Source organism: Oryzias latipes, chromosome 23 (assembly GCF_053564925.1).
Source record: "Oryzias latipes strain Hd-rR chromosome 23, Olatipes_Hd-rR_3.1".
NCBI classification, from domain to species: domain Eukaryota; kingdom Metazoa; phylum Chordata; class Actinopteri; order Beloniformes; family Adrianichthyidae; genus Oryzias; species Oryzias latipes.
The window spans coordinates 22,107,419-22,132,164 of NC_136259.1; the positions used below are offsets into that span (position 1 = coordinate 22,107,419).

The window sequence follows — 24,746 nt, forward strand, 5'->3', positions numbered from 1 at the left end:
ACAAGGAAAACTTGCCATCAACCCGTTTGACCAATCATCTTCCTCTTGGCATTCTGGGTAGTTTAGTCATATCATACATTAAATATGATATGATATGTGGTATGCATTTAAGAATTTTATGTAAATTGGTCTTGAGTAGTTTACTAACAGTTTTGAAATGTGAGATACTGTAAGATGTGTGGTTCACAAACTAAAATGCAAAGAACCGCTTGAAAGTGGTTGCTCTGTGTAATTATTTTTTCCCCTTTTATTATATATTTCTTTATAGAAGCAATCAATGTGTGGACAACTCTCACCTTTGACATTTTGTCACATCTCTTCCTTTTTTTTTTCCTGCTGTGACATCTTGATATGTCATTTCTTGGGAATCCAGCTCATTTCTATGCAGATTCGGTTGGTGCCCCTGTGTCCTGTCACCTCTTCCTGTCACCCATTTTCCCTGCTTTTCCCACTCCTGAGCATTGTCATCTGCAGTGGATCTAGCCTTGTCATTTGCCTGTTAACAGTGAGGCAAGTTGACAGCCGCCCACTGTTTACCCATCGGGCTTTTCTCCATATAAAGATGCATTTTTCTGAAGAAAGGTTCGACTCTAAGCTTCATCAGCATGCATATCCATTTGCAATCCTCTTTCTATCCCTTGAGCAGCGAGGCTGAGGGGAGAATGAGGGTTGAAGCAGGGATGACACAGTGGCACATGAGTGTCACATCATCTATCAGTCTGTCACACACCGTCACCCAGCTTCTACTAGAGATGCTGTTGATCTGTAAACAGCAGAGCGAACCATCCGGTCCTTCTAGGGCTTCATGACCATGTAGGCCACAGGTGTCAAGCTCCAGGCCTCAACGGCGGGTGTCCTACATATTTTCTAACCAACCTGCCATTGAAGCTCCTTATTGGCTAAACACACCTGATTCAGGTAATCAACAGCAGATGAGGCAGGATTTCTGAAAAACCAGCAGGAAGCCGGCCCTCGAGGCCTGGAGTTTGACACGCTGATGTAGGCTGTTGGGGCAGAGCATGGCACTTGTCGAAATTTTAAAAGGTAAAAAGAAAATAAACTAACTATCAATACAGCCAGATTCTGATGGTTGTGGTCCTTTAAACAAACAAATTGTTAGCATTGATAGGATGAGGTATCAAAATGCATAGAAAATCAAAACCGTGAGGAAAGTGAATCGTTGCATCCTTTGTTTATGTCCAGATATCCTCATTATCTCTGCAGCAGCACCTGGACAAAAAATGGAAATAATTCAACCTTGAAGTAGATATTAATGTGTTTTGTACTTTATTAAATGTCTAGTTGGCGAAGAACCCCAAATTGAAAAGGGAAAATAACATTTTCTTTTTAGTTTTAGTTTTTGTGATTTGCCAGGTAGATGCTTAAAAAAACAAATGACTTGCTGAGTATGCAGGAGAGCTGTATAAAATACAGCAGAAAGGTTTTCCAAATGAACATTGCCTACTTTGCTTGCAAATATTAGCAGGCAACCAAACCAAAGGGGATGCTAACTGGCAAATTAGATGATGTGTGAGCAAGATGGCTGGAATACGATGACAGATGTGTTCAATTTGCCATCATTTTTTCCTTTTTTTTTTTTATTTTTTTTTTAAATCGTATGGGAAAGCAGCCGTTGATTTATAAAGAAACCTGCGACATGGTTTTGTAATGTCTTCATGTAACCTCATCGCATCCAGTGCCATTTTTGATGTCTTTAATGATGGTCTGCTCGGATACTGACTGGGTTGGTTGAGCTTGTGTGCCTGAGGCACCTCCATGACTAGGAGCGCTTTGAAGGCCTGTTCACACCGGGACGAATTTCGCCCGCGATTTTCGCCGACGTTTAACGCCTCGTGACTAAACAAAGGGCACCAATGTGAGTGTGCACACCGACGCGAAAAACGCCACGCGTCAAAGCGTCACTTTTTAAAAAACGGCTCGGGTTCGTTTTTTTGGTTTGACGCGTCGCGTCGAAATCTATTCGACCAATGAGAATGGCGCTTTTGCACACGTGTCTGGAGCCTCTGAAGTTACAGTAAAACACAACTTGGGGGGGCTCAAACACAAAACTGCCTTTCTGAGCACATATACCAGCGAAGAAGATAGACGCCAAGGTGCGTCTACACTGCCGTGAAGAAATAATGACGGAAATTCTAAAATATCCCCGAACCAAGCACCAGTTGGAGCAACTGGTGCTTGAAATATTCATGTTTTCTTTGTATGATTCTGACAAGCGCGTAAATACTTGCTCTTTTCTTCTGAGTGAAAAGCGACTTTAAGAAGCGTAAAGTTGCGCAGCGCCACCTTGTGTACAGGAGTATTTCTGTTTTACATTACATCATTACATCATTACATGGCGAAAAACGCTGGCAAATAACGCCTGGCGAATATTCGTCCCGGTGTGTACGGGCCTTGAGCCAGACTCCTGGCATGGGGCCTGTTGTACCTCTGGGGGGGGGGCAGCTGGCTGGGGATGGGCCCAGAACCATTACTGGAGCCAAGCTCTACATCTGAGCAGGACCAGCTAGTCTGCTGTTTTGGCTGCTCTTGACAGTGAGCCAGTGAAGCTCATCTAGACCCAACAAGTTGATGCATGGAAGGATAAGAGGTTTAACCCTGCATAGTATGGAGGACCAGGAGGCTCTTTGAAATAGTAATACAGGCTGAACTCTGGTTTAAAACCTTAGTCATCAACAGCATAGTTTCTGCAACTACAGTTAGCTAGTATCAATATTTAGCAGTTTTTCTTTTTTTGGCTGGCTCTTTTTCTGGTTATTGCTTGTTGTGTAGGACGGTGTTTTTCAACCAGTGTGCCGCGGCACACTAGTGTGCCGTGGGAGATGGTCAGGTGTGCCATGGGAAATTGCCCTCATTAACTTATCTAAAAACATTTTCCATCTCCAGGATATCAGCTCTGTGTTCATCCAAACAGCCCCTGATAAAACATTGAGTAGTTAGGAATATGAAAGATCGTAAAATACTTTTTTCTTTGTGTTTATTTGATCCTATTAAAGACATTTTGATAAGAATGACGATACCGCGATTTAGCTGCAACTAAAGCCGTTTTCTGAAAAGTCTCCGCCAATCATTCTTGTATTCTTAACCACTACATCAGTCTGACCAATCAGAAATGGTTAAAGACTCCACTTCCTTGTTCTGATTCTGTTGATAAAGTCGGTCAGTTCTAACAAAAATACCAGCTAAAGCTCGTCTTTAGCGGTGTAGCTTTCCACAGAATCCGGTAGCAGACCGCGGAAAAAGGGATCAAAAGAATGAAGCTCAGAGACGCTAGTCTTGTCTGCATTCGGGGGCTGTTTTCACTACATCTCCTATGATGCATTGGGTTAAAGTGACAGCGTCTCAGCACATAATGAGTCTCTCCTCTCAACGTCTTGAAACAACAACGAACACAAATCAAAGAGTTTTTAAATCTTCTAACTTAACTTTTATTACATCTTTTAGAAAAAACGGCTGCAGCTTCCAGCTTTTTCTGCCACAATAATTATCACAAAAATGCATGTGAGATTGTGTAGATAAATGCAGACTATGATTTTCTCCTCTTTTTTTTTTTACATTTTTGGAGGAAAAGGTTGAAAAACACTGGTGTAGGAATACAAAAAAGTGAGTGAAAAATATTTGTTCCATTTAATTTCTTTCCACATATTGGCTTCTGTTGCATCGATTAACTCTGAAAATATCAGTAATTATCAGGAATACAATGTTTTTTATTCATTTAACTAATTTATTTTTTGAATGTTTAGTTAGAACACATTTTTAGGTTTTTATTCTGCGAAATCGGTGACATCATATCTGGCGGTAAAATCAAAAGTAGTAATATGTGCTCGAATTGCATCAAAATCCAGAGCACTAGTTAGCACTAGTTATAGTCCTTTAGGGGTGAGGGAGTAATGAGTGGCTATTCTTTAGGTAATTTTACACAGTTTTAAAATGCAAGATTAAGTTACTTTGGTAAATAATGTGGACTTTAAAGATTCTATAGGTTTTACAGTGTTTGTACAGATCCATGTTGACATGTGAAAAAACAGTTTTCTGATTATTCTGATTACCATTCTGTGTGGTAATTCTGGCAGGTGCCGTTACGCTTTCATGTAAACAGACCTGAACGTGAACACATGCAATGCAACTCAGATAGGAATGGCAGCAATATCGTTTTTTGGCTGTTTCAATCAAAGCTGGATAAGCATAGTTTAATTTAAAGGAGTCTATCATTTTTCTTACTTTCAAAACTATGTTTTCACAATACTAGTGTGCGCTTTAACAGATACTTTTGCCCTTCCACTCATCCTTTATCCTTATTGACTTTCTCGCAGGCTAACGCTGTGTCTGAGTTGTATGTCAGCTGATAAACTGCAGAGGCTCTCTATTGTGTCATGGGGCTTTGTATGAAGACTGATAATCTATCATACTCACTTTCACACCTTGGGACAGTATAGCGCTTTGAACATAGCCTACAAATGTTGGAATCATGAAGGAAAAACAGATCAACTGGAGGTTACTTCAACACATACACATTTTAAATGCTTCTAAAAGCTTAATAATGTTTGTAGACCTCTTAAAGACCCACTCCGGTCATCATTTGATCTATTTTAAGTGTTTTTGTTTTATTTTTTATCATGATTATACAATTTTTAGCCATACTAAAAAAAATGTTTTCTAGGACATAGTTTTATGTGCGGTTGGGCGGGACCATTGGTGCGGAGCCACCCATCCCCCTTCCCCTTCTCGTTACAAACAGGGAGCTCGCCTAGTGTATTTTCTACATCACAAATATATTCTTCTTCAAACAGCCTTTCTTTTTTCATCTGCTCCTGATTCACAGCGATTTGAATAAAGAAACCTAATTTTGAGCTTAATTTTCTTAATATATGTCCTTAATCCAAAAAAAGCTTCAAGAACAACAAAAACACAACTTTGATTGGAGTAGGTCCTTAAGCATCACTTTACATAGAATTAATGCCCAAAAAAAACTGTTAGTTTTTTCCTGGCAGGCTTTTTTTTAAAAATTATTATCTTGGTGAAATGGACTTCCTCTAAGAAATTCCCGGAGATGTGTCCATGTAACTGCATTTGTGTGTTGTTTGCTTGTGAGCAAGGGTAGGTCAGGACTTGCTCGTCACGGACAAACAGATCCGTCCTCTCAATCACTCGTGTGACTGTGATGTGGACCCAAAAGAGAAAGATAGACAAAGCTTGTAAATATATGTTGAAAGGGTCCTCCTAGGTTACACAGTATTGCCCACCACTCTTGGCGTCTCCCCATTACCCAGCCAATCACAGCCAAGGACTCAGTGATGCAGAGCCCCTCTCACTGGAGGGATTCCTAGGAACTGCTGCGTGACGATGCTGGCTTAAACAGCTCAGTCTCCCTCGTCTCTCCCACACATCCCCCACCTTCCCCTCTCCATCACCAGGTTTTTTCCCCCCTCTTGCCTCCAAGTCTAGCACGAGGTGCATCCATCGTCTGTTTGAACAGAAGATAATCTAGCGCCTTCCAACACAGCTCCCACAAGACTGGCTATATAGACAGCAGACAGTTATCATCCAGCCTTCCTTTTCTTCCCGGTGCTAAGCTCCACCTCTCACTTTCCCCAGCAGCTCTCGCTCCATCTTTCTCTCTTTCCCTCCCAGCATCACACACACCAACCATACAAACACACACTCTTCAACACTCCATATGAGCCAGCCTTCCCGTCAGGGCAAGCAGATTTGGAGCTGAAGGTGTGCTGCTATTGCCGGGTAAGAGTATTGTTTTTTACCCCAGAAGTTGCAAACAAACCTGGATTGTTGGTGCACGACGGGTGATGTCTTTGTCTAGGTGAAGTAATCAGGTTGGTTGATGTTTAGAGAGTCAGACAGGAAGTAGACTTTGCTCCAACTCCTAACCCCTACTCCTAACACCATTTTTGAGGCTGGTTTTTGCGGCGCCTTTATGTGCATTGTTAGGATTTATTTATTTCATTTGTGTGCGCGTGCTGGAAATTTGTGTTAGGGATAGGGTGGAGCGTGGCTGTCACCAGCACGGCTGCTACATATAGAAACACGTCTGTTTTTAAAAAGGGGAGATTGCAATGTGGATGTGCGGACAGATGGAAAGATGAAGGGAGGGGAACAGAGATGGAAAAAGGGGCAGCGGCTTTCATCCTATAGAAGCTAATCCCTCAATTTGTTCACTTCACTCCGTCAGATAAGACAGAGGCTCGGTTCCTTCTTTTTCCTTCACTCTCTTCTATCCTTTACTTGTTTTTGGTTTATTTATTTTTATAAAAAAACGGCCAGTGTTTTAGTAACGATATAAAAAGTGACTTTTCTCTTTCATGTAATTTTGCTTCTCTCTACCTGGTCACAGTAATCTAATCTGCAATTTTAAACCTCATTTCGGACTAAAATTGATCTGTAATTTCTATTGATGTTAGTCGGCTCAGTGAGCAGATGTTGTTGGAAAAACCACTTCAGTTTCATAGGTTACCAAATATCTTTGCTGTGGTTGTTAGGGGAACCCCCCCTGGCTGTAAAAAAGGCTTATCACCTCCCACAGGTTTACTGATGGAGTGTCGATTGGTTACCGCGCAGGGCGCTCGAAAACGGCCGGCTTCAGACTCTATGCAAACACGTCAAACAAATCCATGGTGACTGATGTGTGTGTCCACTGACAGATTGCTAAAAAACAGATGGCCTATCACCTCCTACTCCCAGGTTACCCAATATCTCAAGAGGCAGGTTCCACCAATGCAAAAAGAGAAGAGAAGGAAAGAAAAAAACGATTTGGGGGGATGGGGTTGCTTAAATGTTGCCGTATAGCCTGCTGCTTGGAAGACATTAACTAGGAAGCTCCCATGTGTCAGACTGTTACCAGGTGACGGTGAGGAAAAAGTGCCAGGCAGCACTTTGTGCCTCCCCCACCCCAATCTAAATGTTCGCCCTGCTAATTTCCCAAGGTGGAACTTAGATTTACACACTCTCTGGGAGTTTCTGCATATGTTTCATTTCAGGGGCTTTAACCGAACCAGACGGGCTGAGGTTTATGTATGCTATGTTGAGACTTTTTGATACTTCAAATTACACCATGCATATGTATAACAGGGTGGTGACGGTTGTGGCTTTGACTCAAATCAAGTGGCTACTCAGCTGTCGCTCAAGGTGTCGTGATGTTTTATCAGCCTTGTTAAAGAGCTATTAATGAACACACAGCCCCAGAGTCACCAGTCTGATGTTTGAGCAATACCAACCTTTTGTCTCTGATGAGTTATTGCGAATGAACTTTTCCTGTAAGGCAAAGGCCATCAAGATAAAAGTGCATCTGCCAGGCTTGGTTGCTTTTAAGCCAACATCTCGTACATTTATCAGATGATGGAGGAGAGGAGAAAAGATTTTGAGAGATCAGCACCACAAGACCAAGGTCTCCTAGAGAGAATAATAGAAAACGAGAAGATTTTGGAGAAAATCAGTCAGTGGTTTTCATTTTTAACTGAGTGCCTGTAAGCATTGTTGTGTTGTGTTTCTGCTAAGATTAAATACAACTCAACATCATCCTAACGCCGTTAGACATCAATAAGAATTCCTGCTAATGGAGGTTATTGCCAACCGTTTTACACTGTAGTTTCATGCCATAGAGCCTTGTGAAATTATTGTAGTATTCATTGCTACATATTGATTATTAATCCCACTGCAGTCCAACTACATTACTGTTTCAATGCTGCTGGAACGCAGGACTGTTAAAAACGAAGACTTTTTCCAGTTTGAATTCTAAGATCTTACTAACTGATCATAAATGATCTGGGATGAATAAGATTATTAAAAATGATAGACCTTCATTAAAAGAAAAAACATTTGGTTTTATACACATTCCCTTCATTTTAAATGGAACACGGCATTTTGATTTTGTAAGGATTAAATAATCTCTAGAGAAAATAAATTTGAATAAAAAAATAAAAAAACAGTTAATCAACCAAGTTTTGGGGAAGAAATCCTTTGGTGGAGATTTCTCCTGTAAACATTGACTGTATACAAGAACTTAGCTGCGTGGCCCCTCCCTCCCAGCATTCCCAACAGGAAGTACCCGCTGGCTCCAAGAAGCCAAAATCCCATAGACTTCTATAGAGAAATGAACAGCTTTTGCTTTATTCTGTTCGTCAGAATAACCGTTTATGCTCTGCTACCTTATCTTTTTAACATGTTCTTGATAATCCTCATTTTTTCAATGATATTTTTTCTGTGGTGCAAGACATTCAAAAGATAAGATGCATTCGAAATGCTAGCTCACTGGTGTCATACAATTGCACAAATAGAGCTGGAAATGATTGTAGATATGTAAATTATTACTAATAAAGGAGAACTTATAGAAAACATTTTAGGAAAATCTGAGTGAGTTCACTTTCAACAGTGAACGTTTAGGCTGATATTGTAGTCTATTCAAAGGCAATGGTAGCATTAGACTTGGCACAATTTCTACGATTTCTGGCAGGACCACCGATCTTTGTTTGTTTTTTGGAGGATGACCCACTCAATGGACGCATATTACTAAGCGGAGGAAAGAAAGTAACCAGAATTCCCTCGGTAGTAGCAAGCGAAGGCCGCCAGGTGCATATCCCCTGCAGCTGTGCATTTACGAACCGACTCCGGCTCGACAAGGACTGGCGTGCTTTTACAATGAATGCGCCCGGACCTCCCTGTGCCGGGGCCATGGACTGAAGTATTCACAACACCCTCTTTCCCGTCCGAGGGGCCCCCGAGGCGGCACGACTTCAGATTGGGTTGCACTGTTCTCAGTTCGCTCTGACTGCGTCTTGTCACCCTGTTTGGGACTGGCCACCTGCTGTGGCGATGTGGGCTTCGCAGCAACCTGTTTTGAAACGCGGATCAAGGAGTCTGTTTGTGTAAATGATGGTCTGTGTGTAGATTTAAGTAAAATCCCAACCATTTATCAACATTGTACATACATCGTATTTCCTATATGACATTTTTTAATTGAAAAGTTTGAAATGAGGTGTCATTGATTGTCTGCTAAGCTGTGTCTCATTGTTTACAAACCTTTTACAGACCTGTTTACCTTTTTTGGACAATGATAACAGGTTAGCGTAGCTTCTTCCACAATATAACTCAGTGGTAGTTACCATAGAAAAGCAAAAAAAAAAAAAAAAAGGCGAGTGAATTGACCTAATTTGGTTAGAGCCAGAAGTAAGCCATTTTTTATGGATGATGTCACACTCACTCAAATTTTTACAGGTCTGTCTCATGCTGCAGGAAATCCTGCTACATCATGGATGAAAGAAATCAATAATCAAAGAAAAGAATCAATCAGTGACAAAGGTAAACAAGTCCCATCCAACCCGTAAAAGATGGTCTTTCATTTGTAGAAAGGAGTTTGTTTATTGCTGAAAAACTCAGTTTAGGTAACCCTACAATAAAACCAACATTCTTTACCATTAACTTTAAAAGATTTAACCTGCAGGGTTAGGAGGTTGCCAAAGGAAGTTCATGCAATGATCTTTAAATTCTTTTAAAGATTTTCAATTATGATGGTATGGCAAGATCATTTTCCACAATTTAATTTGATAAGAATGGCCTCCAGCTCATGCTCACCAATATAAATGCACCATCTCGTTTTTCTGTAAAACAAAACATTCTGCTTCTATGTAAATCTGTTCATAACTTGCCTTCATGGAGGTGGCTTACACATGGGAATGATGGGATTGTTAGTCGGGATTGAGTTTTCTAAGGAACGTTTTTCTGTGCAAAAAAAGCTTTCTTTTTTCATTTTGATGTTTTGGTAGACAAATTTCTCCCCGCATTTGTTCATCACAGCGCTTCAACTAATCTAAATGTAAATAATTTATATATTTAATAATGAAAGTTGTTTTTTACGTCATCCTGAAAATTGTTACATATAAAAAAAGAAAAGGCAACACATGTTTCCTCGTGGTTCTTGTTTACAGCCGTTCCCTCAAAGCAGAGATGCTCTACTAATGCAGAAACCCTGGAGAAGTGTGCTAAGAATTCTTCTCGGAATTTTAACGCTTTGCCAAACCAGTGTAAACATTTTCCTAAAGGCCTGTCACTGATTGGCTGATTATGTTAAGCTCTGTCTCTGACTATGTAGAACCCAGAACAGACCAGCAAGATAAGACTAGAGAATTATCGCCGCCAATGAGACATCCTGAGAGCGGAGACACAGAACTTGGATTTACAAATGAATAATTTTCCTCTGAATAAACATTTGTTAGCCTAAAAAGGGGCTCATTAGTATCAGGGCAGCCTTCAACATTGACTTCAGAGGCAAAAAAAAGAAAGCTGCAATTTGCAAGAGCCTCAAATCCCCTCATTCTGGGGATGGCCACTTCATGAAGCTACGTCTTTGACAGACAATAATGCTGCTAAATTTCACGAACCGTGAATGACCTTTTTTTAAAAACCCAAATCCTCAATTGGTTTTGTTTGATTTTAAGGCAAAACATGAGTTTTGTTGCAGCATGTGACTGTTGAGGCTTTTTTAAAGCCTGCAACTTTAAAGACCCATTCTGATCATCTTTTGATCCATTCTCAAAGGGAAGTTTTAATTATGATTAGGCCGTCTTTAGACCAAAAAAAACATTAAAAAAAATCTGTTAGTTTCTAGGACATAGTTTCTGCAGAGCGGCAGTAGTTCATTAGAAATTTGCCTGTGAGTTGTGGTTGAGACAGTTTGTGTGGAGCAACCCCACCCGACTTCCCCTCTGCAATGCACAGAGGTCCTCACACCCCCTATCTAACAATACTGGTGCAACAAAAATGTAGAGCAACATTGTAGCCAGATACCAGCACGGGCGAGGAAAACGAAGACGAACACAAATTTAGTCGTCTCCAAGTTGATACATCAGAATGCAGAGAAGTTGTGGTACACCCAGAGTATTTTCTACGTCAAAAATACAAGTTTTTTTTTAAACTGCATTTTTACTTCTGCTCCTGATTCACAACAATTTGAATGAAAAACGTCAGAAATGCACATTTGAGCTACATTTTATTAATACACGTCCTTCTTTAGAAAAATGCCAAAAGAGCATGTTAAAAACCCCAAAACAGGATTTTCATCAGAATGGGTTTTTTACTGACTAATACAGCAGGTAAAAAATGTACAAGTACTAAATAAAAATTACATTTTTATTTCTACTTCCTTACCTCTGAACTTCATTGTAGCGAGAAATTTGGCTTTAATTGGATGAAGTGTAATCATATTCCAAGCATTTCCTTCACATTTTTGTCTGTAAATTTATAGCCTTTTAGAAAATATATGTATATAGTTTTTTTTTACTGACAAATGTACTTTGTTATCTGAGTGCTGCATGGTGAAGGTAGGGGTGTTTTTATTGTGACAGGTAAAAATAAAAAATGATTTTAGACTAAGACTTGCTGTCAGTTTGAGAACTGTAATTTTAAAATCCCCTTTAAGAGGAAATTGCTTCTGCCCTCCTACAACTTTTTAATATCCTGACTCGCACACAGCGATGGTAAAAGGCATCACCTAGCTATAGCATTTCTCCTGTCATTGCCTGAAGGTTTTTGTGAGGAAGTTATTTGAGATAAATACCATTGGGGTGTGTGGGGCTGTTAAGGGCATCTGCTTGCTCTCTGTGTGCTTCTTGTCCCACCTAAAAAAAATCTCCTTAACTCAGTAGAGAAGTAGATTAATTATTCCTGAAGCCCATGCAGTATTAAAAAAGCTGCCCTGGGGCAGTTGTTCTGGGTATTATGAGTGTGATCAGACAGCTTGAGGTTCCTTTTTACTTGATATCTTTTCCTGAAATGATCATGAACACTCGTCCCTTTAGATGTTGGGGGACATCCCTTGATGCCTCCTAAAGCATCAAGAACTCAATGAAAAAAAAAATAGAGGAGGCAGAGTTTGTGTTTACCAGACACTGTGTAGATCTAACAAAAATGTGTTTTTCTTGTTTTTATTATTATTAGTATTATTTTGGTGTGAGATTATTTGATTAGAGACATTTCACTTTGCTGATTTAGCCACTCCGTATGAAGAGCATTCCTGACAGACTACAAATGACTTGTGTTTACAATTATTACATACAATTATTTATTAATTTATAAAATTGGTAGCAAGCAAATACCAGCTGGTATTGTAATCCCTCACACACCCATGTACCAAAACAAGAAAAAAAAGATTTGTGCATCAGAAAGCAGCATGGACTGGGTAATAAGGTACTTTAACAAGTCAACATCAATACAGACTGAGCTCTGCCTGAGGCAGAAAAGCGTAATTGTGTTTTTACAGCTCACATTTCTGCAGCTTCTTTCAGAAGATGTCAGTTGGGCCACGGTAAGCATATCAATCTGTATCCAAGCAAGTTTCCTCCCGGCTCTGCTTCGGTTACCTTGCTGCTCCTGGGCGCCCTTGAAGGAAGAGTTGGTCATAAAACCACAAGACAGACAAGGGTTTGCAGAAAACAGCCTTATGAGACAATACAGCAAGCGAATAATTAAAATCAGTTTCACTCTGTGCAGTTCTCTCCACAACCTAAACGACCTTGGGAAATCTGAAAGGTGTCTCGGTGTCTCTAACCTTGATACCACAATGTGGATGAAAATTTGGCACAGGTGTAGAAATGACTGCCTTCTCCATTTTCTCCTTAAATTTACGAGTACACATTTAAGGGGAGCTGCCTGTTCGGATGAGCCACATTGCTGTTTTTCTTCCCCCTCCACCAATCAAGGTCACTGCATGCTCGTTAAATTCACTGTGGCTGGAATAAATGGCGTAAATGCACAGGCGCATAATAAGCATTACAGTCTTAATATTGTCAAGTGACCCTACTGTGAAGATGATTTCATTTTTCTCTTTAATACGGCGAAACAAGAGATGTCATTAGCTGTCAGACCAGAGACTCTCAGTTTCCCTTATTAGAACAAACCCCCTACCATCCCTTCTGCAATGCGTTGTGGTTCAGGCTTGCTGGCAGTAAATTGAGGGGGAACACCAAGCGATGGGGGGGGGGAAGGCATGCCCTACTGTTCACCGCACCCTCCCACGTCTTATTTGTGGCCCCTGACGATTCTCTCCATTACCGTTAGTTGAGTGGAATGTTCGCCCTGTGCTGTGGATTGCTGAGATTTCCCTCTGATGCAAACATCCTTGTTGGTTGTCATGGCAACCACGTCTCCTGCCTTCTGTAGGTTGTCATGCCAGCCGCCTCCCTCATACTCTCCCTCAGCCGTTAGGACTGTACTGTAGCTGACACGTGCACGTGGACGGCATCATCCTCTGCAATCCATTAAGCTATCTTTGAGATTTTTGCTGAACTTCAACTCAAGGAATGTTTCACCAGCTATGGTCAGCAGGTGCAAAAAAAGACTAAACTAGCAGAAGAAAAAAGCTTTCCTGCTTTTCACACGCTCATCAGTTTCAATACTGTCAATGTAGAGACACGATCCGAGGTTGTACTTTAGCCCGTGACGTGTTTATGACGGGATCAGGGGTTGAAATCCAAAACCAAAGCGGAGAAAAAGCTGATAGTTGCTGTTTTTTCTCCTGAACTTAATGATGATTTTCTTGTTTTTATGGAGATAATTCTAAAAAGTTCCTCTAATTTTATTCTTAATTTTATTTTATCCTCCCCTGACCAATGCGGTACAGAAAGTTGTCAAACTGGGTTACAAAGACAGGAAGTACATCTGAAAGCGGCTATTTTTCAGACTACATTGGTGTAAACGCAGCATTAAACTTGGAACACAACTATGAGTCAGCGCCTTGTCTTCTTGTTTTGCTTCCCATTTATTCCCCGCGTATGAACCTGTCTAACTTTTTTGTCTATCATGAAAGATAATGAAAACATGGAGATCCGTTCTGATTGCTCACTTGGTAGATTCCTGCGGGGATAGCATATCCCCTCCAGTTAAACAAAAAACATTCATTATCACAGCACCAGGAGGCTTGTTGAATCTCCTTTGATACCACAACCAGGCTTCTCCTTTAAATTTGGTATAATTCTGTGGTAACACCTAGTCTGGTATTCGCGATAGCGGCAGGGACGATTGGTTCTTAAGCAGTGGGACTCCTGCTCCTTGCTGCTTAAGCTGAAGATGTTGAAACAACTTCATTTTGCTGCTAGTACCAGAGGGCTCAATAGAATCTTTACAAGGGATCCTCCGGGTAAACTCGCTCTATTTTGAGAGGATGATTATCCTTATTTACGGTGCTGTGGAGAACCCTGATCTTAGACAGTCGTGATAATAACTAACTTTCCCCCTCTGTTTAATGGGCCTGGCTTAAACCTCAAGGAGCCATTTTGCTACCAGTAAAATTTCAGATTACATTTGCCGTCCTTATCTTCTAAATTAACTCATTACCTTGACATCCTGCTTTCCCTGGGAATGCATTAGCTTTGAATTTATAATGAAACACAGTCGTACCCTCGTGTCCCCTCTGAATGTTGAGCAATTCGGCACAGAACATAAATGTTTAACCCTTTTTTGCTGTTGATATTGACCTCTGATTGAACAACCTTGAGCCGAGTGGCACCAATGAAGGGGGGTGGGAGACGAGGCAAAAATAGAACACTTCATTTTTCTGCCTCTTGAGATGAGATTTTTATCAAACCTGCCGCTCGGCTTTGTATTTGTCAGAAATGATAACAAAATCTGAAAAGGTGAAGAAATGAATAATTTGCCAAACAATTGAAAGATCTAATAAAATGTCAGAGTGGGTAAAGAATCAGCACAGCCTTTTCTGTTTTTGGACACATTTGAGGGGATGTGGAGGTCAAGCAGTTTGACCCTTTATCTATGTCTTTACATGGCTTTAGAAACCGAAAGCTTCAACCACCAAATCAATGACAGCGACTATAAATTATTTAAACTAAGGCTAACCAAAAAAAGAAAAGAAAAAAATCACTTGGTACCGTCAATCAAATCCGCTTATTGAAGTTTCACTAATTGCATATGCAAATGACATGAGATGAGTTTGCAGCAGCTGTAGGGTTTGGTGATTTGAGATTCTGATAATGATGGATTTCCTTTGCGTTTATTTTGTTTAAAAAGTCTCTAATTAAGAGGCTGCCACTTAAAATGTGGATTAGTTATGCATTGTGTATTGGAAAACAAGCTGTTTAAAGCTGCCATTAACAACAAGCATTTCAATTAAAACTAAATCAGTGCATTCTTCTGTTTATCAAATGTGGAGGCTAAAGTACCAGAGCTTCACACAACTCCTCATTTCTTTTGGTCAGATTCTTGTCCTCTTTGTCTGAGATGTCTATTAGTTCAGAATGTCTGGCTGCTAAAGTGTACTGTGAATGTATCCCATTGTAGCTGGTTATGTCTTCCTTTAGTTTTCCAAAAATATTAATGTAGAAATAAGGAAAACATTTCATGTTGAAGAATCTGGTCTCATGGAGGGATTGCCAGTGTTCACTCTGTAGTGCGTTTCCCCTTGTTAAGCAAAAAATGAAGAGGCATCTTACCAGGGCCCTTGGTAAGCTCGAATAGGTTTATGATTGCATTTCAATGGTATTTAATGAAGCAAAGGTCTTTAGACTAATGAAATAAAAACCAGCCTCAATCATGAAGATTCAAACGGGATGAAAGCTCCTCATCTGAGGCCACATCTGTCATTTGTGGTGCGAAGGATTTGTTCGCTGCTGTATGGACGCCCAACTGTCAACACCGATAGCATAATGGTTCATTATCACCAAGTAAAGCTAGACCCTAAAAAAAGATTGACTTCATGTATGATCTCTTCATGTTTTTACCAAGCGCATGACTAGATTCTATGGCAAGTTGGTATCTCTACTGAAGTCAAGGGTTTTGCCTGTACCATATAAAAATACGGTTTATTGCTTCCTTTGAGACATGTCAGTCACTTGTATTCTATTCAGTTTTGCTGCACAATTCTAGCTAATCATGTTTCTTATCCAGTGATTGTGGACGAGCTCACATAAGAATTCGTGAGGCCGTAAGAGTGGGCGGAGCTTCACTCAAAATGCGAAGCGAGCAAAAGTTTCTAATTTAGCGACCTGATAGATGAGAGTGACGTGTACTACGCTTCAAAATAAGACCAACATCATGGCGATGAGTGATGCAATTTATTTGAAAGACTGAAATAAAGGAAGCTGGAGACATTCAAGCGCTCTCACCCTGTAATGCTGCTTTGTCTGACGCAAATGTTGTTAACCTGTCAGCAAACTCGGGGACTGGAACTGTTTCAAAAATACCAGTTTGGCACCGGCACTGGATAAAATCCAAACCGTACCCACCCCTATGCATGATGTACTGTTGTATATTTAGCTGAACGCTGAAGTCATGGTGGCTGTTTTGAATGAACCTGCAAAAGAGAACAGTAGTGATGTTAAATGTTATAGTGAAAGTAATAAACTTTGATATATCGTGTAGTTGAAACCAGAAGTGTCTCTATTTGGATCAGTTTGTTTCTCAGGATGGTCTCTGAAAGGAAAGCAGACTTTTGTACAGTAAGCACATTAGCAAGGTCACCGCAGCTTTTACTATGAAACTATGATTAAAATAACCTCTTTAATAACCTCTTTAAGGTGAAAATATTGCAAAATCACTTATAAACCTCATTTTGAGTTGACTAAGTTGTTGTTTCAAACTAGTTTGAATTTTTTAGAAGAGTGTGAGACCAGTGCCATTTGTCTGCCGAATATGACATCCCTGTATATACTATATTTAGGGTAAATAATAATAGACAAAGCACTTGTGGACATCATGTCTCAATTGTTTTGTATTTTATAAAAATAAAGGGTGTTAAATAAAGCTCTTGCTTTTTTGCTGAGGTGACTAATTTCGGAATTCCCTAGGTAGCCATTACTTTTCCCAGCAGTCACACATGGGTGACTAAAGTGTTTCATTATGATTTATGTTAATGCAAACTGAGAAATATTTGCTCCGTTCCTAATTTTACAAATAGATGTAATAATTAATTTGCTCTCCAATTAGCTGCTTCTTAAAAACCCACGGAACATGGTTCACAACCTTTCTACAGTTTTTTCTCTCGGACAACAAACCTGACAGATGGCGTTCCAGCAGGTCCCACCCAGTTTTTTTTTTTTTTTACTTGTCCTGTCCAACAGCTAGGCAGACATATGAGAGCTGAGGTCCTCTTGTGTTGGACATATTTTACTTTAACAAGAGGGGTTATTAATCTTCAGACAAACCAAAGGTATGTCTGAATAAACCCCTTTTGTAATTGAGGCCAAACTTTATTAATTTCAATCATGTTTGAAATTAATAAAGTTTGGCCCACCCAGGTCCCACCCAGTTTGACAGCACCCTTTAGTTTTTTCAGACACATCTGTTTTTGCCGTAAGCTGACAGCAAAACTATACAACCAAACATTCCTGTGGAACACCACATAAAACATATTCTGATAGTTGGACTCTTTCACTTGACAAGGTTTTTATTGCTTATTGTTAAATTCATGAAGCACTTGAGGTGTGTGTGTGTGTGTGGGGGGGGGTGTTGTTTTGATAATACTTTTCCAAGCCCATCACTCTGGATGATGGTCTATTTTCATTGGCTTTTGAACACACAACTGCTTTTAGACTAACAGTTCAAAAGGTCATGACGGTTCTAAAGAGAACGGGCTGATTGTGTGTGATGGGGGGGGAAACGTCAATGTCAGTGCATCAAACTACCACACAAAAACATTCTTCTCAGCTGAGTCCAGCAGCACCTCTAAAACAACTCACAGATGATAAGCAACTTCAATCGATATCTTCAGATTACATCATTCCACTCCAGTAGAGAAACCGCACCAGGAGCCGCTGTAAACCCGACAGCATCCAGGTCCATTAAAGGTCCACAGCCTTGTTCTTTTGTTTTCTGTTTTCCCTCTACACTTGGATCTGAATGGAAAACATTGTTATAAAGGAGCCCGAACCCCAATGCCCGACTAAAGCAGCAGCGCTCTCCTTGTTTTTGAGGCGGAATTTCTAATGGTGAATACAAAAAGACATCACTGTCAGCAGCTATTACTACAAAGGAGGCCGCCCCAGCAGAGAATTTTAGACAGTCTTTGGTGTAAAAATGGCAGATGTAGTGTTGCCAGTTCCACTCTTTTCATTGATGTTGTTTTTCTAAAGGCAGTGCAAATTGGAGAGTCAAATTCCACTTTTTTTTCCTCAACTCCAAAGATGGGTTACAGTATCTATTATGGGCTGTGCATGATGCAGGTTCTTAACACAACATAAAATGTCATGTAAACATGGTCATACTACAAGTCTTCCATAGCCTAATGTTGAAGCTGTAAAAAAAAATGCAATTGATGAAATTAGATGTAGAAAGTGGTTTGTGATTAATTATACTACTGGTTAGTTAGCTGATTTTCATACCATATAAGCAAAAGTTGGATGAAAAGTTGACTTTAAGTGTGAAAAACAAAAATCTGGTAAAAGTTTTAGGTTATTACCAGATATTTGACACGCGTGTATTTTCTCTGTGACCAAAATGCTGAGCAGTTAAAAGCTGAGTCACTTCCCTGAAAACCTGTTAATCTCTTAATTGGTTCTGGTTCCACATTAGTGAACATAGATTTTATTTTTTCTTTTGCGTGTTGCATTTTAATTTGACGCTAAATCAAGGTCTTGTACCTTAGATCAAAAACGTTTTCTAGACCACTGAAGCAGAGAGAAACTAATTAAAAAATTAAGAATTCCATTCAGATAGGCTGCCTATGTTTTCCTGAATCCCCCCCCCCCCCCCCCCCGCAGTTGATTGTTAACATGAATGAGGTAATCTCAAAAGAAATGCAGACTCTTCCCAGATGTACACCTGAGAATCATCAGCAAATAACTGACATTTTATATTACAAATGTGTTCGTTAAATGTTGTCCTGTGTACAGAAAAAAGGCAAAAAGTTCTAAATTCAATAAAAGACGCTCTCCGATCATCTTTTGATAAATTTCCAAAGTGCTCCCAGTGGTCTTTTAATTATGATTTTCCCGTTTTTAGCCAAAATCAAAAAACCTGTAATTTTGGACCGTTGGAGCTTTTTCCTTGTTGCTGCGAGCTCTCTGTTTACACACTCTCCCGCTAGCTTACAGCCCCTTACACCCCCAGCCTAACATTACAGGTGAAACAAAAATGGTGAGCAATATTGGATCTAACCAGCTGTCCAGTACAATTTTTAGCCAGATTCCAGCTCAGACAAGGAAAACAAAGTTGTACATGGACCTAGACGTCTATAAGTGGACGCATCAGAATAGAGTGGAGTAGGGAGCTCGTGGTCCGCCCAGCAAATATGCTTTTTTTCAAAACTCATTTTTTTCGTCTGCTCCTGACTCACTAAAATTTGAATAAAGAAATTCTCAGAAATGCAATTTTAATTTTAATTTTCTTAATATATGTCCATCATCAGAAAGATCAACATGTTAAAATAAACTGTTTAGATTAATGTGGGTCTTGAAGACTTTACGGTTAATGCACAGAAACTGGTTGTCTATTTCTTTTCCATCCACTTTCCAACTCCACTTTATCTCTTTCTCAATCAATCTTTGAGTCCTTGTGTTTGGTGCATGAAAAGATGGTTAAAGAAACAGTTGTGTTCACTGACATTTAAGGCTGTATTTTTAAAAAAATACAAAGAACAAATAACACATTTTTCCCCCTCCATAACCCACAATTGTTGAAGCAAAATCCTTTTTAAATTTCCTGCAGAGATAGTGGGCTTCCATTGAGCTGCTTCACCAACCGTCCTTTGATGTTCTTCTTAGACTCTGAGTTTGTTGTGCTGTCTCGAAGGCAGTGTTGCAAAACTATTTCCCTGATTCTGTTAAAAAAAAACAGGCAGAATATTTCCTTAATGTGACCCAGATTCTTTAGCTGAATTTGGATTCACTCTCTCATTTTGCTGATTTGGGGTCATGATGATGCTTTTCTGACTCCTGTACTGTTCCTTGGCTTCTGTTTTGTTTTTTTGGGGGGAGGATTTGGTGATTTTCAGAGGCTTAGGGGGGCAGTGGCTCGTGTAATCTGATCCAGCTGGTGAACTTGTCTTTTAAATGTAGAATCAATATGCTGTTTAATACGATGGTCTCTTGATGGGGGGCAGCACGTCGATCACTTCTGAACTGGTGTTCTGTTTAACTGTACAGCTTTATTTTTTTTGTTTGTTTTGGGAGCTGACTTGCCTTGCTGCTTCCTGGGGGTCACCTCCACGGGCCCATTCTGTCACAAAGAGATTGATTGCAGTGCAGTCGATGGTTTGTTGTTTGTGACTGTTGTGGAGTGACAAAAATAAGAGGATGTGGTAATTCACTTTTAAGTTTCAAGTGATGCTTGTGTTGCCTTTACCCGAACAAAGGCAAGTAGGAGAAAAAGGCGGAGGAGCAACAAGGATCGATCTCAAATTGACGACATTTACCTGTTATGCAGCACCGCTTGTAAAATGCAGAGCAAAGTCAACAAAATGCGCAGTAAATGTGCAGTGAAGTAAAAGGAAACTGAGCAAAGATATAAAGCTATAATTTTTAATTTTCACTAAGTGAAAAAATGTTTAAAAGACACATTTCCAATCAAACTGCTTAATATAACAAATAAAACAAGAAATGGCCAAGTTCAGATGAAAACGTGAGCGTCAGCCTTTCAGCTTTGAGGGCCGATTGCTTTTGGTTGGTGATCATTTTAAAGTAAACGACAGTGGGAGATCATCCAATGCACCACAGGCAACATTTCTATTACATTCATCACTGGCCCTGATGAATGTAATAGAAAATATAACAAATGCTATTGATAATAAAAAACATGTAATCGGGGTATTTATTGACTTAAAAAAAGCTTTCGACACAATTAACCACTGTATATTAATTCATAAATTGGATCGGTATGGCATTAGGGGGTTAGTGCTAGACTGGATCAGAAGCTATTTGAGCAATAGAAAGCAGTTTGTAAAGGTTGATGGTGCTTGTTCCCAATGTTTGGACATTGTTTGTGGTGTCCCTCAGGGGTCGGTTCTGGGACCAATATTGTTTATTTTATATATAAATGATTTATTTCAGGTTTCTAACAAATTACGGCTAGTTCTATTTGCTGATGATACTAATGTGTTTTGTGATGGGGATGATTTGCAGCAACTCATTGAAATTGTTAAGAAGGAGATGGAAAAACTGAAGCTGTGGTTTGATGTAAATAAGCTTTCACTAAATTTAAGCAAAACAAAAATGATGTTATTTGGTCACCATAAGGATAAAAATATTAACATTGACATGCACATAAATGGGGTGAAACTTGAAAGAATTTATGAAAATAAATTTCTTGGGGTCATAATTGATGACAAATTTACCTGGAAAGCACATATTAGCTACATACAAGCTAAACTATCCAGAAGTATTTCTGTCTTAAATAAAGCTAAACTGGTTCTGGACCACAAATCACTCCACATGTTATACTGTACATTAGTTTTACCATATTTTTCTTATTGTGTAGAGGTTTGGGGGAACAACTATAAAACAACGTTACATTCACTTTCAATACTTCAGAAGAGAGCAATACGAATCATACACAAAGTCAGTTACCTTGAGCACACAAATAAATTATTCATAGAATCAAAATTACTCAAATTTTACGATCTAGTAGAGTATTGTACCGCTCAAATAATATTCAAGGCCAAAAACAATTTATTACCGACGAATATCCAAAGGTTATTTATTACAAAAGAGGAAAAATACAATTTTAGGGAAAAAGATACATTTGTCATACATAAAGCACGTACAAATAAAAAGAGATTCTGTGTTTCAATTTGTGGAGTGAAGTTGTGGAACAGAACCAGTAAATGCTTGAAACAATGTCCAAACATAAAAGAATTTAAATATAGATACAGGAATATGATCATGGATAAATATGTGCAAATACAAAAAAATACAGAATGTCAGCATTTATAAATCTGCATACTTTGACAATACGTTTTGTTATTCATTTGTATGTTGTTAGGAAATGAAAATTACATGTATATATGTACATATACACTTGGGTAGGGCACTGGACTCTGATGGTGGGAAAGTAAGGGCTTAGGGTAAAGGGGGGTGAGAGTTTATAAGATTTTTCTTCTTCTCACTCCCTTTTGGACTGGTGTTTATATCATTTTGTTTTGTTTTGTTTTGTATAATTTACTTGTCTTTTTCTTGTTTTTGTAAGTTTTGTCTCGTTCTTGTCTTATTCTGTTATTTTACATTTGTTTCACTAGTCCAAAATAAAAAAGACTACTACTACTACTACAGCCGGTAAAAGGGTAGGGGGCATTTGTTTAACCAAATTTCACTAAAAAGTGATTTTAACTCTGCTAACCCAATTCTGGATAGCAAGAAGTCTAAATTAAACATATTCTGCCATATTTAACATTTTAAAATTGGTTTATTTGCTTTTCTTTTCTTTAAATAAATGAGGAAACTTTTACAATTCAAAAATTATTCCTAAACCTTTTTTTAAACGGTATGAACATCTTTTATAAAGATACAGAAGTCTCTGAAAGAAGCCTGTAACTTATTTTTTCCCCCCCTGTAATGTATTAGACGGTTTTATGGTCATGAAAAACCTGGGAAAGTTTTGGAAAAAGAAAATGCAATTTTTAGATCCTTGAAAACTTTGTTTTAAAATTTAAATTTTCTGCATGTTTGGAAAAAGTCATGAAATTTAAAACAATTTTGGATGCAAAAACAAAAACAATATTTGGTTTAGCACGGGATTCGTAGTGAAATTGTGGCAGAAGTTCAACTGTAAAGCAGTTTAATTTGTTGTTAGCTTAGAGTGGCGCCTTCAGCTTGCTGCCGGGAAAATGTAGTTTCACCAACAAGTGGCTTTTCAAGGAGAGGTATCTGTGGCTCCTTAAAGACCTCTTGACCTTGACCAAAGTCAGCAGAATGAGAGGGGCAGGGCGGGTGAGTCGGTCAGGGAACTTTTTCAAATAGGTAATGTTAAAAACAATGAACAAACAAAAACAACACTGGCCTTTGTTCTAAATTTTTATGATTTTCCTTCTAATATTTTTAAGAACTACAAAATCTGAACCACAAAGTGTTCGTGTCATAGACACAATCTGTTTAGTTTATGTGCTGGTTACAATATTTTGTCCTCTCTACTTTAACAACAAAAAATACAGAGCAAAAAGTTGTGGGAGTATTAAATACTGCCTAGAATGAGCTATTTATTTATTTCATTTTTTAGGACTTGAACAGTTGTAGTCCTAAAGCCTAAAGCGAGGAGATAAGGAGGCGTCTAAAACTTGGATTATTCTACGCTGCTTCAAAGAAAGAGGAATAACAACATTAGGGATTTCTGTGGATTTTGTTTCAACAATACTGTACGGAGTACTTGTGATGCTTTTGAGGTTATTTATGGTGAGTGACAGAGAAACTGCTATTGTTTGTCTGGGCTGTTTTTCTGTACTTTATTGACAGTCCCTGCCTGCCTCTGCAGCTTCACATTAAGGCAAACTCCGACTGTGCATCTCAACAGACAGAAATAAAAAGTTTGTCCTGGTCAATAGAACTACATCCAACGTTTTACTCTGTAATGTTTGTGGATAAAGTCAGTAGGAAGAACAGGATCATGGCTATGACACGGACACTTGGTGGCTTTTCAGCTTTTAATTGAAGCATCACGAACTGGCAGGGAATGAGCGGACACACCCACCTAAAATACACCTAATATACACAGCTGAAGCTGATCAGGGAACAGGTGAGTGGGAGGACGGTGAAAATGGTGAAACGGGGCCAAATCCTGACAACCACGCTCACTACTTTTTTTTTTACGGCAAATATAATGTGACTAATTTCATGAAGTAAAACCCTAATAAATGACTATTTATGAATCCACTGTGTTCTGATGATCAAAACCTGGATGGTTTATGTTAGAAAATACATTGTGGTCTATATTTGGCAATATAATGCACATTGGTTTTTAGCAGAGACTTCTAGAAAAATTTTAGGGCACTAATTTTTGGAGTTCTAGAGTCGGACAGCACACGAATGCAGTATAGTGCTCTATTTAGTGAGATTTCGGATACAACGTATATTTTCTGTGATGGAGCAGCCAGATCCAGTTCTTCTTCCTGCAAGATGGCTCCCTGCTTCTCTCAGCTTGATAAACAGTTGAGGTGTCATAGTAGCCAACTTCACACCAACTTTTTCATTAACTCGTGTAATGAGTCGAGTGTGTGAGCACAGCGGGTCCAAGACATTCTCAGAGGTTGCTTCTGTCCCGCCGTCAGTGTGTCAGGTGTGTTATTCATCACAGCTGTGCGTATCTTTGGCACCTGGTCGCTTCATCAGAAAGGAAGGAGGAGGGAAGCGACCGCATCGTGGGTCTCATGAATGAGGTCATGATTGCTTCATGTTTCCCAACCTGCTGGACTACAGCAGGGCAACATCAAACAAGTGAAGCACCTGTTTCCAGGTGAGTTCCTTGCTCAGTCTCTGCAGAGATGAAAGGAGCAGAAAGTTTTCTTCCAGAGGAAAATTGCACCAAGATCAAAGACATGACGTTGACTAAATGATGGATTCTGATTCAGTGAATGTTCTGAAGGTCTGAGGGATGCTGAGTTTAGTTTAAAGTAGTTAGTTTGACTATGGGAGCCGGTTTAGCTCGTGCTGGTTTGCGGCGCCTGCCGTCCGTGAAACCAGGGTTCGACTCCGGGCTGCTCCCTGTTCCCTTCTCTACCTCTGCCGGTTCCAAGCCCGGTTTGAGAAGGTTGCGTCAGGAAGGGCATCCGGCGTAAAACATTGCCAAATCTA

General features: G+C 39.4%; 1 protein-coding gene across 7 annotated transcripts in view; it reads left to right on the forward strand.

Annotated features, from left to right (window-relative positions):
- Positions 1-24,746, forward strand: part of syt1a (synaptotagmin Ia) — a 215,574-nt gene that overhangs the window by 11,131 nt on the left and 179,697 nt on the right. The window contains exon 1 of one of the 7 annotated variants that reach the window (XM_011491264.4): positions 5,398-5,757. The exons of 4 other annotated variants lie outside the window; for them this stretch is intronic. The gene's annotated coding sequence lies outside the window, so the exon portion shown is untranslated. Of the gene's footprint in view, positions 1-5,397; positions 5,758-24,746 lie in introns of those variants that run through there. 2 more of the 7 variants (XM_011491262.4, XM_020714230.2) reach the window with 2 other exon arrangements.